This window comes from Euprymna scolopes, chromosome 6, assembly GCF_053919585.1.
Source record: "Euprymna scolopes isolate OS-2025 chromosome 6, ASM5391958v1, whole genome shotgun sequence".
Taxonomy (NCBI): Eukaryota; Metazoa; Mollusca; class Cephalopoda; order Sepiida; family Sepiolidae; genus Euprymna; species Euprymna scolopes.
The window spans coordinates 176,670,336-176,692,149 of NC_136487.1; the positions used below are offsets into that span (position 1 = coordinate 176,670,336).

The 21,814-nt window shown below is 37.1% G+C and overlaps 1 long non-coding RNA gene across 1 annotated transcript in view; it reads right to left on the reverse strand.

The window, feature by feature from the left end:
- Positions 1–6,427: 6,427 nt before the first annotated feature.
- The window catches only part of LOC145278120 (uncharacterized), a 37,927-nt gene continuing 22,540 nt past the window's right edge, over positions 6,428–21,814 (reverse strand). Inside the window, exons 2-3 of the long non-coding RNA XR_013868347.1 lie at positions 18,104–18,213; positions 6,428–6,666 (exon numbers count right to left, since the gene is read on the reverse strand). This is a non-coding gene — a long non-coding RNA (uncharacterized LOC145278120). The remainder of the gene's footprint in view (positions 6,667–18,103; positions 18,214–21,814) is intronic.

The following is a 21,814-nucleotide window of genomic DNA, read 5'->3' on the forward strand; positions in this document are numbered from 1 at the left end:
TGAAGAAACAAAGAAAATGCTGTGTTCTGCACTTCTTTTAACTCATTTTGATCCATCTACACCGATTCTGGTGCAAGTAGATGCTCCTTCCTATGGACTGGGAGCTGTAATGGCTCACAAAATGGAAGATGGAAGGGAGAAACCAGTATGCTACGTATCACGAACGCTGTCTGAGGCAGAACGGAATTATGCGCACATTGAGAAGGAGGGGCTGGTCCTAGTCTTTGCGGTAAAAAAGTTGCACCAATATCTGTATGGGAATAATTTTACGTTGTTCACTGACCACAAACCGTTATTGGGGTTGTTTGCTGAAAACAAGCCGATCCCTTCTCTTGCTGCTGCCAGAGTTCAACGCTGGGCCATATTTCTGGCTGCCTATAGTTACAGGTTGGAGTATCGTGCCGGGTCCCTTAATGGAAATGCAGATTGCCTCAGTCGTCTTCCAATCAGTGTGCAGGAGCAAGATGTCGCACCTAATTCTAACAGGATACACATGATGAACTTGGTTGAGGGTGTACGAATACATCCTGAATGGCTGGAGTAGGTGTATTCCAGACACGGCAATGAAGCCCTACTTCAACAAACGGACAGAGTTGACATGTGAAGATGGTACCGTATTATGGGGGAGTAGAGTAGTGATTCCGGCTATACTCAGAACAAAAGTGTTGCAGCAATTACATCAGACACACATAGGGATCGTGCGAATGAAAGCCCTTGCTCGCAGCTATGTGTGGTGGCCAAATCTTGATGCAGATATTGAGAGACTCGGTAAAGCTTGTGGAACCTGCATACATTATCAAAGCAATCCCGGCAAGGCTCCCATTCATTGCTGGGAATATCCAAGTTCACCATGGGAGAGAGTCCACTTAGATTATGCGGGTCCATTTTTGGGGCATATGTTTTTGATAGTAGCGGATGCTCATTCAAAGTGGACTGAAGTTTGCATTACAAAAATCATCTTCTGCTATGACCACAATTGAAAAATTGAGAGGGATCTTCGCAACTCATGGACTACCGGTATTAATTGTGAGTGACAACGGTCCCTGTTTTACAAGTGAAGAATTCAAAGCATTCATGAATGCTAATGGAATTCGGCACATTTTCACAGCTCCTTACCATCCTTCCTCGAATGGACTAGCAGAACGCAGTGTACGCACCTTCAAGGAAGCGCTTAAAAGGATGAATACAGACGGCAAGGCAACACTGGAAACCAAGGTGAACCGATTTTTATTCACTTATAGGATAACTCCAAACTCATCAACTGGGGTTTCTCCTGCTGAGCTGATGTTCAAACGGCAGTTACGAACAGCGTTTCATTTGGCAAAGCCAGACACGTACAAGGCTATGGATGTAAAAAATAAAATGGAAAGAGGGAGCAAGGTAATGCTGCCGCTCCGTGAATTTAAAGTAGCCGATCCTGTGCTTGTGCGTAACTATGGATCTACTCAGCGATGGATTGAAGGTACCATTACCAGACAGTTGGGAGCAGTGAATTTTGAAGTGGAAACCGGTAGAGGGCTAGTAAGGAGGCATGTGGACCAGCTTGTGAAACTCTCATCACCAGTAGCAGTGGAACTTACGCCTGAGATACAAGCAGATAATGCTGCAAAGAATCTTGAGAGTTTCGGCACACCTGAAGTTTCCAGCACACCCGACAGTCCTGAGGAAAGTTTAATACCTGAGAGCAGGCATATGGAAGAGGTTGCAGCGACTCCAGCAGTGGTAGAAAAATCGGCATCACTACCCTCTCGCAAGTCAGGGCGTATTCGGAGACCACCAAAAAAATTTGAAGACTATGTTCGTGATCCAGAGTAAGATTGAAGGGATGTAATATATTGGACAGGATTATCTCCCTTGCACTTCAATGAACCACAGATTATCTCCCTTGCACTTCAATGAACTACCACTAGAGGGCGTGACAGTCTTGAAATCTTTTTCTTTTGTAAATAAAAGGACCGGGAGACGATCTTTCCCTACGAGATGTACCGTCTGCCGATCTATCTATAATGTTATTTTGTCTTGTTCATTTTTATTCATTATGCATTGTTAATGTTGATACACTTCAAATTCATTGTAAAAATCCTTTAAAAGATAAATAGTAAAGTGAAATCATAAGATATCGAATTAAAAAAAAGCACATTCTTTGTACAAAAATAGCTTAATTAAACCCCAAACCAAGTGATTCTGCCGTTCGCAAAAACGCAACCAACTAAAGTTTTGTAAACATGGAATATACGGAAGCCCAAAATTTCAGCCAATCGAAAGACTATGAAAACGACGTCATGTAATTAAAAGGGAGGAAGGGTGTGTTAGTTTTTTTTCCAGACGTGCACATGTATATTCCTATTCTGAACGTTTGTGTCATTTTTACTATTTTTTAATTTAATTATTTTTCTATGTTTCTGTTTTTAAATTAATTTTTTTTTAAATTATTGTTCAATATTATATAAAAATTATGTTATGCCGAAAGTTTCATATTCATTTAAGCAAGGGAAATATTAGAAACGTACATATAAAAATTATGCGAAACCTGTAATTAAAAAAAAGTAGAAATATTTTTTGCTATTATATTTTTTTGTGTGAAAATATTAAATAAACAATGCTTAACTCAACGATAATATCAGTAGTTTGAGAAATTCATTTTTCTTTGAGTTGTATAGAATTTATTAATACAGACTTTAGCGGCTTTTATCGTAATGTTCCTGTAAAAATTAAATATATATTTTTTAATTGTTATATTTTACGATGCTCTATTTTTATAAAAAAAGGCAAAAATAAATTACATCATTTTATTTTTTACTATTTAAAACCATAAATCATTTAATTTTTACTACTGAAAACCATAATTTTTTGTTTAAGCCAACTAATACACTTCCACTACGATTTAAATAAAAATAATGAATTCGTGGTCATTATTTTATAAATACTGAAAATTTAATTAAAATTGGTTAATTTCCTGATCTTTGGCAAATTTTTAAATACAGGGAGGGGTTAAAATGTTTATTCATTTTGAGCATCGTGTGTGAGCCTTTTCTAGTCTCGCACAAAAACACGCGTTCACATCACAAGCCATTTTTCTTGCCATACACATACGCGCACACAAACATACGTGCGCACGTACACACACGTACATATATTCACGTTCGCGTACACACACGCTAACGTACACACATGTACTTACATATACGCACACGTACGCACACATGGGCAACGTCACTTCCCCTTTGAAGGAAATCCACACATCTGCAAAAGACCACCGGAAACAACTATAAAAGCAAGATACAAGCTGTTTCCTTCCTTTTTTCGAGTCGCCTTCCGACCTAATCGGTTGACGGACCATTTGCCTCCCTTTCGGGGCGCGTGTGCCCGCGTGCCTCACATCACTTGCTACTATGTGTGGGGGCAAGAGTCATCAGACAGTACGTACACATTAAACGTTTTCTATCTCCATGAACTGGATTGACTTTCTCACTCTTTTTTCCCTTTTGCTTTGGTCCATCAACCAGACAAGTTCGCGTCCACAGCTAGTGGCCTGAAGATATTTCCACGTGGACAAGTACCAACATGTGCGCGCAGCTTTACTGCTGTCAACCCTCTATCTTTTTCTTTGTCTACACGCTGGACTGCCATTTCTCATTCCACTACTCACTCCTCTTTCCACGCGCGGACATGAACACGAGTTACACCTAAAACATTCATTTTTCAACAGAAAATAAACGACATATTTATTTTATCCAGCAATTGAGTTTTGTTTACTTCTTTCCATTCGTTTCATTATTTTCTTTTGTAGCGAGTTATGATATTTATATCCTGGTTCGCAACAAATGATGGTGACCCCGTTATTTTAAAATGAAATGGATGTGTTTGAACGAAAAACTCATACACACTCTCTTTCTCTCTCTCTCTCTACAACAATAGACTTTCCCTCTCACCAGCTAACAGCGAGAGACACACGCCAAACTGGATTGACTTTTTCTCTCTCTCTCTACAACAATAGACTTTCCTTCTCACCCGTTTAACAGCAAGAGACGCACACCAAAGTAAACACGTGCTGTACCCTTTTCTTTCATTTGTTTCTTCACGAAATAAATTCCTATTCGTTTAATTCCATTTAACGCGTTGTTTGTTCCTTCCTCAAAACAATTCATTTTTCCTATTTTGCGCACCTCAACAAATTGGTGACACCCGAACGCGAGAGAACCACACATTTCCTTCTATAACCACAAGTCCACAGCAAACTGGCGACCGACCGATGTAAAACAAACACGCATGGTGACCCTACATGGGATTAATTGTTTTGAGCGAGACGCGTGTTTTATTTAATAAAGAAAAAAACGAACATTTCAACAAAGAAAAACAAGCAAACTACAATGACGACACCCCTCGTCAGACTCGGCAGAAAAATAAACATGGAGCTGTCGACTTTATACAAAATATAAAGAAACATTCAAGCTCGACAAACATTTGTCACGGTTTCCTGACATTATCCTGCAACAAACACGAGAAGCAAAATCACATAGGCCTATAGACATTCTCTCTCGCACAGCAGACGTAAAAATTAAAGCAAAGAATAAATTACAGGACATCCCTATCAACACATAGGAAGAAGTTGAATCAACAATACGAGTTGAGATGCACGACGCACGCTGATAAACTCACAACTGGAAGTTTCGTTGACAGCTGGCAACCACACTCACCGTTCAACACGAACGCTCGTACAAACAATGTACACACTACTGCAGACTCACTTGCAAAGACACCGTCAACTGGACACATCACGTCAACACTGACAAAATTTTCCTTCTAAACGAACAATTCACTTCATTGTCCAAGCAACTCATTGCACATGTCAGCACACACACACACACACACACACACACACACACACACACACACACACACACACACACACACACACACACAAAAAAAAAAAAAAAAAAAAAAAAAATGAACAAATGTCAGCCTAAAAAATAGTAAATGCCTTTTCCACGCGTAAGTAAATACTTTTTTTACGAACACACTCCGTTTTTGACGTTTGTTTAAACAACCACACCAACAGCAAAAAGCAGGACAAAAAGTCAATTGCCCAAAACATTACTTAAAAAAATATATATATGTACATACACTGCATATTTTTTCTTGGAAAGGGGAGTATTGTGCGAGCCTTTTCTAGACTTGCACAAAAACATGCGTTCACATCTCAAGCCATTTTTCTTGTCATACACATACGCGCACACAAACATATGCGCGCACGTACACACATGTAGCTTTATTCACGCTCGCGTACATACACTCACATTCACGTGCATACACACACATGCTAATGTACACACATGTACGCACACATACGCGCACACATACGCACACATGGGCAACGTCACTTCCCCTTCAAAGGAAATCCACACATGCACAAAATACCACCGGAAACAACTATAAAAGCAAGAGACCTGACCTGGTTTATTTCTTTTCAATTCGGCTCCCGAGCTGAGCGGTCGATGGACCATTCGCCCCTATCGGGGCGCGTCGCCCGTGCGCTTCCGCCACCTGCTACTGTGTAGGGCAAGAGTCAACAGATAGTACATACACCTTACACGCTTTCTATCTCCATGAACTGGATTGACATTTTCTCTCTCTCTCTCTCTCTCTCTCTCTCTCTCTCTCTACAAACATAGACTTTCCCTCTCACCAGCTAACAGCGAGAGACGCACGCCAAACTGGATTAATTTTCTCTTTCTCTCTCTCTCTCTCTCTCTCTCTCTCTCTCTCTCTCTCTCTCTCTCTCTCTCTCTACAACAATAGACTTTCCCTCTCACCAGCTAACAGCGAGAGACATACGCCAAACTGAATTGACTTTCCTTCTCTCTCTCTCTCTCTCTCTCTCTCTCTCTCTCTCTCTCCAACTATAGACTTTCCCTCTCACCAGCTAACAGCGAAAGACACACGCCAAACTAAACACGTGTTGTACCCTTTTCTTTCATTTGTTTCTTCATGAAATAAATCCTTGTTCGTTTAATTCAATTTAACACGTTGTTCGTTTCTTCTTCAAAACAATTCATTTTTCCTATTTTGCACCACCACAACACCTCCTACCATTATTTTTTTAGGGGGGGGGGAATAAACCTGAACGGATCTATATTCGTTCATGACGGTATCTAAAGCGTTTGTCATCTCTTCATTGCCATCATCGTTTTTCGTCTTTTTCTTGCCTGTCATCTTTTAGTTGTAGGGTCGATTGTCACCGACATTCAGTCCTGCAACAGACCAGTATAGTCGAGGCGCATGAATTAAGGTCGCATGAAGAGGGTTATCCACAATGAGGCTGTGAAAAATAGTTGAAATGAAAAAACAATACATTTTTTTATGGTCTGTTTAATTAATAAACAAATTTTGAACAAGAATTAATGGAGGAAAGAAACGGAATCTTTTATATTTATTTATTTATAGTAATATTTTCTTTTGAAAAACTTATAAATTCCGTAGCTATTACACCAGTTCGTGTAGCCGCCTTTTATAAGCATGTTACGGCATTCCACCAGTGTAGGCGAGGTGGAAACAGCCGCACCAATTCATCCCGTCTTGGCATACATTTCCACGTAAATTGAAACAGCCATATTCAACACAGCAATTGTCTCGAGCGTGATAGCACGCTTGGTGTCTTGGAATGCACTGGAAATAGGAAAAATATTCATGAATTTTTTAAATATCCTATGCAATCTAGAAAATATATGTTATGCCTACAGCAATGCACTAAAATATTTATGATACGAAAGTGAAGCCTATTTATGTAGCATAATACTAGATTGCACACCTGATATCAAGCACATAGTGTAACTAAGTATTGTTCTTCAGGGCGTTAAATTTACAGAAGGATATGAAACATAGATTTTAAAGCATTTCGTTTAGTTTGTTGGATTGTACGATACAACCAGAACCGACCTTTTTAACAGCAAAATCAAGTTTATGTAACAGCTGGCATTGCTATAAAAGACTGTCGTGGTCAGGGGTACCGTAGTGTGTCCAAAATGCCAGGATGAAATCATAGCGTACAGCGTGTTTTTTTTTGGAAGTCAATAGTGATGATCTAAAAGTTTCATCTTTCTGTTGCAGATATTGACTCTGTGAGAAATACAGAAGCAATCTCTGCCATGTATGTGCGTCAAAAGCAAAGATGCGTCATTGAATTTCTCCGTGGAGAAAAATAAAACGATAAGCATTAACCGGTGCTTGTTGAATGTTTGCAAGGCCGAAGCAGTTGATGTCAGCACCGTCATATATCATTTTAAAAAGCGTTTTTTCGATCTATTTAATCGTTTAAATTACAATCGTTTCAAATCAATTATGTTTTATTTTCAGAACGTTAAATACAAGATGGAAAGGATAACAACTTCACACAATTTTCTTATTTCAATTCAAGCTAGGCCGAAAAGCTGCTGAAACAGCTCGCGATATCAATGAAGCGTTTGGTCTAGGAACCTCTACTGAAACCACAGCACAATAGTGGTTTAAGAAATTTCGTAGCGGCGACGAGAGTCTTGAAGATGGTGAGCGTAGTGGTTGGCTATCGGATGTTGACAACGATCAGTTAAGAGCCTTAGTCGAAGTTAATCCACGCACAACTGTTCGAGGGCTTGCTTCTGAAGTAGACGTTACGTATACTACTATTTCCAACCACTTGAGAGAGATTGGAAAGACAAAAACTTGATAAATGAGTGCCTCACGAATTGAACGACAACCAAAATGAATGCCGTCATGAAGTTTCATCTTCATTTTTTACGCAACAAGAACGACTCGTTTCTCGACCGGGTTGTGACTTGCGATGAGAATTGGGTCTTTTACGACTACTGGCGATGCTCAGCTCCATGGTTAGATGCCAACGAAGCTCCATAACACTTCCCGAAGCCAGAGCTGTACTAAAAGAAGGTTATGCTGACTGTTTGGTGGTCTGCGACCGATCTCATCGATTACAGTCTTTTGTATGTATGCGAAACCATTACGGCGGAGAACTACTATCAACAAATGGACGAAATGCAGCAGAAACTTCGACAACAGCGCCCAGCATTAGTCAACAGAAAATGCCCAATTTTCCTCCACGACAACGCCCGACTGCATGTTGGTAAACCAACCTTGCAGAAGATGAACGAATTGGGCTACGAAACTCTGCCTCATCCACAACACTATCCAGACGTTTCACCTACTGACTACCACTTTTTCAAGCTTGTGGACAATTTTCTGCGTGAGAAATGCTTTAAAAACCTAAACGATATCAAAAACGCCTGCAGCGACTTAATCGCCACGAGTACGCAATATTTTTACATTACTTGTTTTGCGTTGGCAAAAGTGTATTGATTCGTGTGGTACTTATTTTGATCGATAAATTTTTGTTTAAACCGAGATATGTTCATCTGAATTTAAAAGTTTAACATCACAAGAACTGATATAATATTTGGATGCAAGAACTTCGAAAATGATTTAGTTCTGTTTTGATTTATTAGGTTGGTGCAAAAATAATGTTTCTGATGTCATCGAGCTTTTCATTTGTGCCACGGGAGGCTAAAAGTTTCTCAGCTAAAATGAAACTGTCCTTCAGTATGTCCGCTCTTCCTGAATCAGTTTATTTGATTTCAAGTCAATCGTTTATCATGCAACACACCATCATGCACGTCTTATTATGAGTTGATTGTTCATGTGTCTTCAGAGTTTTCGATAGACGGCTCCACTGGTTCTGAAATCCTACGAACCTTTGCTTTCACTAGTAAACAAAGTTCACGGCTTTTGCGTTCTCTACTAAACAAACGGCCGGCAAAACAGAAAAGTAGTTTACTAGACTGTAATCCCCGGTGCTGATGGACCTGTAGATCTCAGATCATCTGTCTAGGAGAATGGATAACTCTGAAACTAAACCTGTGCCACTGACCTTACATGTCTTGGCTCTTCGGATCTGATCGATGACTTTCCTAGAGCTGCTGACTCGAACAAATTACCGGTTTACAAACCTAAACTGCATAAGGAGTAAATAGGCTCTGCCTATCGTCCGGCTTTCATACTGCTTCTTTGCTTATTAGGCGCAGAGGAGCGATCACAGGTATTTAAATAACTCCTAATGTTTGATCGTGTTTTATGACTCGGGTAATGAACGCTGTTCCCCATTCCCGCCTCATCCCCATCACCTAAAACTGGGTATCTCGAGGGTGCTTGAGTGCCATATATGCCAATTCAGTTGGATTGGATTGATTTTTGTCTAATGGGTTGAGAGTACCGGTTTGACAGTTTGGCTGCTGTATTTCGACTGATAGTACAGATCCCTAACTCTTTGCTAACGCTTAGAGTGGTTGTTCCATCATCAGTTGTATAATATCGTAGTGCCGTGTCTCACATAGAAAGGGATCCTGCATCCATCTCCAGTGGGCTTTCCCGAGACCACAATCCTGTAGATAAAGAGTCGGCTGATAGTCTAATTGTGTTGCATGTTTGGTGTTCTACACAACCACTTTGTCCAGCACCTCTGACCCTAAAACTGAAACTTTTAAATAAAATAAAATTACAATTTAATAAAAAATTACGATTAAACCAGACGCAAACTCAAACAAAACCAAATCGCTTCATCCCTTGAGGCTTGCATTCATGAATATCCGCGGACTTAGAACTAATTTAGATGATGTTGAATCATTTCTCCTATAAAACCTGGAGTGTATATTCAAATAACCCTGTCCTTGACCAGATTAAAAACTAGAATCAGACGACCAGGCCTTCATGTGCTTTAGATTTAACATGCAACATAGCATTAGCTACTTATATTTTCTGCACGGATCTCACTCGACTCAAAACTGCACTCTAATCAACCAAGTCTCTGATAGCATAGATACAGCACTCTCCTTTGATACTAGCGCACAAGTACATGTATTTGGTGACTTTAATGTCCACGACAGTAATTGGCTTGGTTTCTCTACTTACACAGACGCAGCTGGTAGCATAACACATAGTTTCTCTGTATCTCATTCCCTATCACAGACAGTTACGTTTCCGACCCGTCTCACAGATCGACAAGATCAACAAACTTCATTTCTAGATCTATTTCAAGCTACGGTTCCTGATGATTGTGTAATGCATACCCATAGCCCATTCGGGAATGCTGATCACGCTGTGATAATGGTAGAAATTACCTTAAACTCTCAACCAAAAGCTGAAGAACCATTATTTAAAACGATAAGGTACTATAAGAAAACTGACTGGAAAGTCATCAGGGATCTCATCAGAGATGCCCCATGGGGAAATGTCTTTTCTTTTCCTGCAGAACAGTGTGCAAATGAGACCATCGAATGGTTCAAAGCGGCAATTGAAGACATGTTCCAACGCGGACGTTCTATAGCAAGCCTCATTCTCCTTAATGGTTTGCTTCTACTTGCGCAACTGCCATTGTTCAAATGCAGTGTGCATACCGCATGTTTAACTGACATAAGTCCAGTTCAAACAGACAAAAGTTTATAGAAGCTAGAAGCTAATAGGCAATCAACAATTCACCCACTATCCAATAACCATGAGGTTGCTAGCACGGCAACCGAGAAGACTAACATGCCTGTCAATCGGTTTGCCTGAAACTCTACATTGAACCAAGCAAACAACTCTCTCCCTGATTTTCCTTTGCGAACAGAAACTACTTTAGATGATCTGAAAATCACCTTTTTCTCAAGTGCATAATATCATAAGAAACATAGACACCTCAAAAGCGTGTGGACTTAATCTCATTCCGACTGTACTATTACAAAAATGCTCCGCTGTGGTTGCTCCATTTCTCTCCAAACTCTTCAACAAATGCCTTAACGAATCTTGCTTTCCTGACTGCTGGAAAACTGCTTCTGTTGTACCAGTTTACAAAAATTCTGGCGAAAGATTAAATTATCGCCATATAAGCTTCCTCCCTCTTTTTGCCAAAATATTTGAGCTCATAATAAATCAAGCTCTAATCCACCATCTTACAGCTGCTAAATTTCTGTCCAACCAACAATATGGATTTAGGCAAGCCCGTTCCACTGCATATATCCCAACTGTAATCTCTAAACTTATGTAGCAAGCACTGGATAAAGCAGAGGAAGGTAGGGAAACAGTCCTAAAAAAATCTCAGCTTTTGATAGGCTATGGCACGAAGGTCTTCTCGGGAAAAGCAGAGCATATGGTATTACTGGTCGAATACTTAACATAATGAAATTCTTTTTCAGTAAGAGAAAAATCAAGGTCGTCCTCGATGGACGTATGTTAAAATAATACGATATAAATGCGTGTGGCTCCGGAGTCGATCCTTGGACCTTTATCAGAAATGTAAGATGTACATATGTATATGTGACCAAAGATTCAGTTTCTCTTAAAAATTATCATATATATCTCAATTGTTCGAGAGAGAGAGGAGAGAGAGAGGAGAGAGAGAGAGAGAGAGAGAGAGAGAAAGAGAGAGAGGGGTGAAGAAACAAAAGGAAAACCGTATTTCGGGTCAAAAAGAGAAGAAAATATAATGATTAAACAAAAAACTTTAAGAAATTTTAGAATCAGCGACACTGGCCGATTGGAGAGGGTTTGGAAATAGAGGAGTTTCAAATGTAAAACACTTAGTTGGATTATATATATATATATATATATATATATATATATATATATATATATATATATATATATATATATATATCTACTTCATTTACTCACATAAAATTAATATACAAAATTATAAATTTATGTGTAAACTTTAAGTATTTACTTCAAAAGTGCTCAATACGTAGGTAGAGCTAGTTAGTAATTTATAAAATATATATGGCGGTTAAGCTACACTGAATATTCCGCGTTTCATCCACTCTAGAATTCTTCAGGCTTATGCGCATAAGCCTGAAGAATCCTAGAGTGGATGAAACGCGGAATATTCAGTGTAGCTTAATCGCCATATATATTTTATATATATATATATATATATATATATATATATATATATATATATATATATATATATATATATATATAGAGAGAGAGAGAGAGAGAGAGAGAGAGAGAGAGTGCAAGTTCCATAGCAAGTTCGCAATTATCCTCATCGTCATCATGAACTTCGTCAGTCTTGAGGATGACTAGCCGGGGCCTCGGTGCTTCATCCTTCCTGTGGTAATCCTTTTTCTGTGTGAAACGTCCGGTCACAGGCACCATATATGTGGGTGTCGGGGTTGTGTCGTCAATAGTGTCTCAGCTCTAACCTTTCTCTCTATTTCTTTCTTTCCTTTATGGAGACTGTTCCACAAACTACTCCTTTCTTTGGCTTGCTCCTCACAACTCTCGACGTTGATGTTTATCACCTTCAGGTGCCACTTTGTTATATCTTTGTAGCGAAGCTTCTGACCTCCTAACTTGCGGGCTTCATTTTCTAGTTCCCCGTAAAAGTTCATCTTTGAGATTCGGTTGTCTTCCATTCTGGCAATGTGCCCGGTCCATTGTAGTTGCATAGTAGCAAGGGTAGTTTCCACGCAGTCTATGTTTGCTCTTCTAAGAACTTCAACGTTTGATACGCAGTCACTCAATTTGATCTTCATTATCGTTCTCAGGTGTTTCTGTAGGAAGACTTCCAGTTTCCTTATGTATTCTCTATACAGAGTGTAGGTCTCTGCTGAGTATATATATATATATATATATATATATATATATATATATATATATATATATATATATATATATATAGCAGAACTGGTAAATAGTGAAAACTTGAAGAAGTTGCTCAATACTATTGCAGAGAAAATATGTATTTTTTTAATTTTATTACCATTTTATCTGCTTAGTTACACATGTTTCCGCTACCGAATCGTATTAACGATCCAGTAACTTCGTCAGACTTGGACAGAAGTGGTTATTATGATTTGAAAAGAAGATATTAGAAGAAGACGATTAAAAGAAGTGGGGATCTCCATTTAGATCCGGCAGCATTTAATTTTTAAGATTTAATAACTAAAGAAGAGAAAGGAAAAAGAAAAAAGAAAAAAGATAAGGTTGAATTAAAGAAAACTTTAACCAGACATGACACGTATTTCCAGTGTATGTAGAGAAAGAGATAGAGAGAGATAGATGGAGAAAGGGGAGGGGATAAGTGAAGAGAGGAAGAGAGGTAGTTTACAAGGAAGAGGAAGATACATATTAAACAAATGGGTTGTTATTCACGATGTAATCATCCGATTGTCTTGATGTCGTACGAGGTTTGACACGCGTTAAGGATTTATACGGATAGGTGTGTGTGTGGGGGGGGGGTAACTAAGATGCGTCTTCTTAAGGTAAACAAAAGTTACGTATGTTGTAAAAAGTTGTATGTATGTAATATATATATATATATATATATATATATATATATATATATATATATATATATATATATATATATACGAAAAAGAAAATTAAAACTGTAAGTTGAACTTTACAATCAAAATTTATTGCCCGACTGAATACTCAAAAAAAAAAAACCAACAATTTACAAATTCCTTATTCCGCAGAGCTTTAAAGAATGCTATTCTTATTATACTTCTCATCAGAGGACATAAAGAAATCAGCAAATTATATTTGTAGCAATGCTAAAATTTGCTAGTTAAGACATTAATTATATATGTAGCAATGCTAGAATTTGCTAGTTAAGGCATTAAGTGAAACTTAAGTGAAATCGCAATTTATTGTAGTTATAAATTGCCAAATAAAAAAATGAAAATATATTGGATATGTAAAAAACTAATATAAAAACAGACCGTGCATAATATTTCAGCTTGAATGAAACTCCTCTAGAGTTGATCCAAAATGCAAAATAGTTCTTTAGATAGAATGTATTCCAAGATAAGTCTAATGACTGTCCGATGGGGATGGAGAAGGTTTAGAAATAGAGAAGGACAGCAAATGTAAACTACGTAGCTGGATTATTTATATATATATATATATATATATATATATATATATATATATATATATATATATATATATATATATATATATATATTTACCAGTGCTTCTGGACTCACAGTAATAAATTTCATATATATATATATATATATATATATATATATATATATATATATATATATATATATATATATAGAGAGAGAGAGAGAGAGAGAGAGAGAGAGACAGGCAGAGACAGAGACAGAGAGACAGACAGACGGACAGAGAAAGAGAGAGGAGGGATGAAAAGGAAACAAACCAAGTAATATAAACATCAACGTTTCGTTTTTATTGTAAGACTTTTTCTGGATGAATAAACGTCTTACAATAAAGACGAAACGTTGATGGACATATAACTTGTTTTCCATATATTTTTTCACTTTTATTACCTAGCTCTTCCTAAGTATTGAGCACTGTTGAAGTAAATACTGAAAATTTCCGTATAAAATTATCTTCTTATGTTAATTTATGCGATTAAATGAAATAGTTATATAAAGCTGAATGTCTGTGTGTGTATGTACGTGTGTGTGTGTGTGTGTGTGTGTGTGTGGTCACGAATAGGCTCCTATATGGTTGACTATTTTAAAAAACTGATTACATATAATGATAGAAGATGTATCGAGACACAGGAATGAGTATGTTTGATCTGGCAGAACAGTGGGTCATTACAATTGTGGGGTCTGCGTTCGCGCCTGGTCCACAAAGTATGGAAATAAAAAATTAAAAAATTAAAAAAAAAAAGTTTACAAGTGGTTTTGATATAGATGTACATAAGAATACTTTGATAAATATGTTTCAACTTAAATAGGGATGGTATAATAAAATTGTGGGGTCTGCGTTAACGCCTGGCCTCCATAGAATGGAAATAGGCACAAACTTTAATAAAGACTTTTCATATCTATCTGCGTAAGTATACTTTGATAATTATGTTTCAGTTTGAAGAAATATGGTATAATAAAATTATGGGGTGTTGGTTCGCACCTGACCTCCATATAATGGAAATATGCCACAAAGTTTAACAAGGTTTTTTAATATAGATTCACAAAATACTGTGATAAGTGTTTCAGTGTGAACAGGTATGGTATAATAAATTATGGAGTTTATCTATTTTATTTTTACTTTCATCATATTTTGCTTTGGTTTTGATACCCCGAAATTCAACCCAAATTTACAACCCTTCCTTTTCATAACCTATGATACTTTCATAAATCAGAGTCCATTTTCTGCAGGCTGTTTTTGAACCCAGCCAACGACGGGTACTTTTGCTACTATATATATATATATATATATATATATATATATATATATATATATATATATATATATATATATATAATACTCCTTATCTTAAGTTGGGCACAGTGGAAAGTGATACACGATATACCATTAGCGCATTAACGATGCTCTTTGTGTAAACAAATCGAGCTTGGGTATTCGGACGATGTCAAAACATCGTTAATTCACTACCTGCACAGCAGCTGCCGTTAAGCGTAATGTTTAGAAGCATTGACTGTCGTATGGGCGGTCGGGTTTCGATCCTGGCTGGAGGTAGTTGCCTGTTTAGCCGCACTAATGAGCTGTGGTAGAGCGAAACAGTACTGTATGTGGATGACTATATATATATATATATATATATATATATATGTATATATATATATATATGTGTGTGTGTGAGTGCATGTGCATGTGCCTGTGTGTTTGTGTGTTAATAGTATGTAATGAGAAAGATAAATTGTCCAAAAAAAATAATGATCCAATTGTGGAAAGTTCTTGAATAGTCTGGTTGTAGTATGGCGTGACCGCCTAGGGGAGCAATATTGCTCCCCGTTGGGGAGATTAAGATCCCCTCAAACACTGAGTAAGGCCGGGAATTATGCTGATATTTCCTGTTAAGTGTTAATTGGATCCCAGACATCGGCGAGTAACCTATCAAACGGGATAGATTCATTGTGTTTTTGTAAAACAGACATATATACATTTGTTTGGCTTGACCGTGCTCAGGATGTCTGGCTTTCTGAGTGCGAGGGTCAAAGTGTTAACCTTTTGAGCGTGTGAATAAATTGAAGCACTGATCCAAGATTTGCAAGCCTTGCAGAGGTACAAACACGCAAAAGATTCGGGAATTCCTCGAGGGACGTGTTGAGTTCTGATTGGTCTGGGGAACAGCTTACCCCACCACCACCACTATAAGCAAATGCCCGAGCCTAAATTGTCAGATCGAAGTCGAATCTCGAGAGAAACACACGCTCCCAAAAAACGCCACCCCCTCTCTCCATCACGGCCGCCATCGTGGAGAATGAAGAATAAGATTTTGGACTGTTTTTCTTGTGTAATTGAACTGAACAATTGTACATATGTAAAACACCTGTAATTTTCGTGAATTAACTTTTAACAGGCCAAAAAAATCCTAAGTTTGTTTTCTGTTTGGCTTGCATGAGAAGCTAATTGATTTTCAGCGGAAATCGACACAAAGCCTGCGATCCTGAGAATCCTGTTAAGCACTCGTGGAGAAGACAATCATCGGCCATTGAAGTTTCAACAGAGTCAGAGGCCACATCTGCTGACCTAAGACGGGAGGCTAACATTGGTTGCCCGACTGAAATTCGACCCTAAAAAAAAAAGTGTCCGACGAAAAAAGAAACAAATAAATATTCTATAGAGATAGAAACAGAGACCGAAAACTAAGAAAAAGAGTGAAAAAAAGACATAGCACAAACAAACAAACAAAGAAACAAACAAACAAATATATATTTATCTATCTATCTATCTATCTATCTATCTATCTATCTATATATATATATATATATATATATATATATATATATATATATATATATATATATATATATATATATATATATATTGAACTGTTTGACAAAAGATTAAAAAGAAATAAAAAAAGAAGAGAAAACTATAAAATAGAGAGAGGGTAAAAGAAAGACTCGAAGAAAATTTTTTTAAAAATTACATAGAACAGGAACTGAGAGAGAGAGAGAAAAAAAAAAACAGGGGACGAAAACCAAAAAGAACGCAGAGACAGTGAAACAGTTTTTTCTCTTGGCAAAAAAACACGGACAAAGAAGAAAGAGGAAAACGAAGAAACCCGGAGAGATAGAAAGAGAAAGGAACAGTCGACCTGGGTAGGTGAGATTTTTTTTTTTTTTAGTTTCTTCTTGCTGTCTGTGTTACCTGTTCTCGGCGATAACAAGAGAGAGAGAGAGAGAGAGAGAGAGAGAGAGAGAGAGAGAGAGAGACGCGTAGCGTTTCCGCAGGATTGAGTTACTAACAGGTGTGTTGGCTTACATTGAAAAATAAAGTGTACAGTCGCGCACGCGCACACACAGTGTCTTTTATAGATAATGAAGATTATTCGGTATATGTTTTAGACCATCAGATATGATAAAATAATATATTTCTGAAAAATTAAACTGTACGATTTTATTTGAATATTTGGGTTTATATTACATTTCACAGACTTACCAAAAAGTAATCCAAATTTAAGAAAATATAACAAATAAATATCATCAATGGCAAGATAAGTTATTCTTCTACTTATCTGAAATTTTTTTAGGGGTTTTACTTTAAAATGTTTAAACGGTTCTAAAATCATACAGTGTTTATCACTAGATGCGTACAAGAGAAAATGGCGGCGAGCTGGTTCTTTTATACGTGAAGTTTAGAAAATGAGCTAAAACTAAAAGAAGTATTTAAAAATATTGTTAAAAACCCACCGAATAAATGTCATGGTTAACATATGAATATATAAGCAATATATATTGATAGTGAATGAGAAAATTTGGCGAAGCATATTTTTCACTATTTTTTAACAAAGTGTGTACGTTATTAATAGATATAACAATAGAATTAAATAATCATTGAATATAAGCAGCCCTTAATATAATCGATAGTCAAATCGATATTATTATAATTGTTCCTATTTACTTTTCTCCTCACGAGGGCAGAGTTAGACACAAAGTCGGTTTTTAATGTGGGGAAAATCCAGCTCTCTAAAAAGGGGCACTCTGGATAGGAACAGAAATAAAAATTGTCTCGGCCATGAAGAATTTCCTCCATTGACTGAGCACAGAAAAGGTGAAGTGTAGCATCAGTACAGATACTACGCTGCGATTTTGGCGTGAAAGCCACGAAATATTATTATAATTGTTACCGAGTTCTCCGTTGCGTTTCCGTGGCTTGCTTTTTTGGTGTGCGGATAAGCGTGGACGTTTTCGAGTAAAATGAAAACGGAAAAGAGCATCCACACGAAACAGTTCAAGACTGGAAAATAAAAGAAAAAAAGAGGTGAGACATGTAACAAACTTTTTAATTATTATTTTATTTTATTTTGTTCTTCATTAGAAAATGGCTGATTATATATTATCTTTTGTCAACGCTGCTAAAAGCAGTTTCCGGCCTGGAAGGATACAAAACCGATTCGAAATCTAGTAGGCGATGTCCTTTTCTTCTGCCTTCTGCCTCTTTCTCACAAAAGAGACGTTGCGAGACTATATCCATCTATCATAATTTTTGTGACAAGTGCTCGATTGAGCTTCACTCTACAATCACCCTTGTAAAATGCTTACTGCAAAACTCGCCTATAACATAGTTGTTTTCAAGTAAAATGTAAGCATGCTCTTGATAAATCGTCATCTACTTATAATACAATAGGTACAATTATTCCCCTACAGACAAATATTACAGTTTAGAAAACGCAGACGCTACATATAAAGTCATTATGAGAAGACTACTATCCAATAACTTACGTAGGTTTTGTGCATATTTGCAGTGGCATTCATCTGTTATAGTAAATTTTATATTAATTCCTAGGATCGTCACAATCTAAACGACGACTTAATAACCAGTGGTAGCACAATATTTTCTCCTTATGTATTTTATCCTCTCACTCTTCCAATCGTAACCAGGACGTGCTCTAAATTGGTCGCATGTTTTTGTTTTACTACGTCGCTGTTCTTATTTGCTTCATCGATAGATACATTTGACATTACTTTTTGGTTTTCAATTCGTAAAATAACGAGCGCTGCTTTTGAAAAGTCCAGTCAGTCCCATTGGCTGTCCGCTTACAGTTCTCAGAATAATGGAATATCGGTTTACGGTATTTTCAAACGGGTAAAAAAAAAAAAAAAAAAAAAAAACGGCGTCAATCAAACAGCACTATGACATCAAATATCAAACTATTTACCTTGAACAATAATCACGAATTTCTTACCAGATGTTCACAGAAAACGCTATTAATTCGTCTTCGACTTTTAATTATCTTCTCTTTTTCTCTTCTTTTTCTACGTAAAACTTAAACAATTTCGTACAGAATGTTTAAGGAGCACACTATTGATTCATTTTTTTACTTTGTATTCTTCTCAAGCTTTCTCGTCTTCTTTAACTTTTTCGTCTTTTTCTTATACTTCGCCGTCGTTTTAGTCTCCCTCGCCGTGTTTTGGTCTTCGACTTTCTATTCTTTTACTGCTCCGATTCAACAATTCTTCACCGCCCGTACACTGTTAACTAGCAATAAATAAAAACTCCTGTGTATTCTTACATTCAACACCGAACCAGCTATTTTTACTATTATATTTTAATTTCTATATTTTTGCATCAAATGAATAAATCCGAAAGTTTATTTAAAATTATCATTCCTATATTGATATTACAACGGGATACTCTTACTTAAATCGATAATACAGGATATTATTTTGAAAAAAGATATATATAGTTCGACGAATGACTAAAACACAATTGTCTATTTCGAACAACAATTTTAAACAGTCCATAATATTAATGTTTCACGTTATACAAGTTGTAAGTTTAATTACGCTATTTTTCTATAAATTTTCAGTAGTGCCGTCAATAATAACAATGATTAATTAATGTAATTTAATAAAGAAAAATTACTAACTAAAATATTTTCTCAAAATAAGTTAACATCGCTTGCTAAAATTCTTACTGACAGATATAATCAAGAAAATAAAACGGATTAAGAGGTTGTTAGTTACCTGTCCTGCTTTCTTGTTCCTCTTCCTCTTTCTTATCACTTTCCATTTTACTGTTTTACAACGCTGTAATTTTTATTATTTTAAACTCAATGATTGTTTTTATTCCGTAGACAAATAGTTTTATATCCGTAATTAAATGTTTTTTTCAGGACCGACTTGAATTTCAACAACAATTAAACTATTTTTTCAGTTTTGTAAAAAGTAAGCAAACATGATTCAGTTCCCATGTAAGGGAAAGGTGTTCGAGAAAGTAACACTGCTCTTATCTAGACGAAATCGACGGTGAAATAAGTTCTTGTGGTATCTTAATGGTTCTTGAGTTGATAATAGGCCCACATGTATAATGTAATCGCCTTGAGGAGATAGAAGACTGAAGTTACAACTTAGTCATCGACGCTCAAAGGGGAAAAGTTAAGTTTCTTTAATCGGCTTTCACCAGGCAGCTCCCATAGACCTACTTTAATCGAATAGTCAGTATTTGAACCCTTTGCAGTTGCGTGATATCACCTATTTGAGATGGAGCAGAGGCCTGGAAACAATACTCGAACAGTGGCCTTGTTAATGAGACATAAAGAGAGAGAGAGAGAGAGAGAGAGAGAGAAAGAAAGAAAGAAAGAAAGAAAGAGGTATTTCAGTCAAATAGAGCGTTCCTTGCTTTGTTTGTAGCCAAAATTCAGTGTTGAAGGACGAATCGATCGGAAAGCTAAAATACTTTGTCTCGTTCGGCCTCTTTAAAGAGAGCAGAATCACTACGGAACCCACTACAATATGGCAGGATTTATTGACATTTTAATGAAAGTCTTATTCAAGAGAGTATTTTCTACGCATGTTGAAGGCTACACCTCTTGGGAGTTATAATTTTAATTTTTGAATAAATATAAACAGTTGTACGAGCCTTTTTCAAGTCTCACACAAAACACACATTCATATTTCAAGCTGTCATATACATACGCGCACACAAACATACGCGCCCACGTCCACACATGTACACATATTCACGTTCGCGTACATACACTCACATTCACGTATATATACACACACGCTTACGTATACACATGTACTCACACACGCGAACACGAACACACACATGGACGACGTCACTTCCGCTTTCTAAGGAAATACACATGCGCAAAAGACACTCCAGAAGCGAGTATAAAACATGGAGACAAGCTGTTTCTAATCCTCTTTTTAGGACCAACTCTCAACTAGAGAGGTTGGGCGAACAAGCCGCCGCCGTTTCGGCGCGTGCGCACCTCACGCCCACTTCCTACTATGTATGGGGCACGAGCTAATGACTGTATGTATACATTCTCCCTCTTTCTCTCTCCATCTACTACTGGCCACTAAGGACACCTTCGCGTAGCTGACTACTAACTGATGACAACTCTAATATCCTCTTCCTTGCCTACACGCTGGATTCTCATTTCCACTACAACACTCACTTCAATTCCCACGCGCGAACAAACAATAGTGACCCAAACTTGAGATGAAAACACATTTCCTTTTCTTGCTACAACACCAGTCCTGCAACGGACATTGGTTACATACGCGCGGACATGTTATAACTAAAATGTGAAGAAATTTTATTATCCACTTTGTCCCGTGGAAGTTAATTCTTCTTAAACAATTAATCGTTACTACTAACTCTGAAACTGAAGGAAAAAATTACAAACAAAAAGAGAAAAAATAGGAGAAACAGAATTTATTAACAAAGATATCTAAAGAAAAAGTAATGACCTCTATGGGCTGGCCAAAAATGTCCATCTGGCTTACAAGAGTCTTGTCTTGTAGTAGTAACCAAAACGGGGGAGAGAGAGTGAAGGGAAATAGAAGGAAAGAGAGATAGAGAAGGAGGAAGAAGGGGGGAAAAA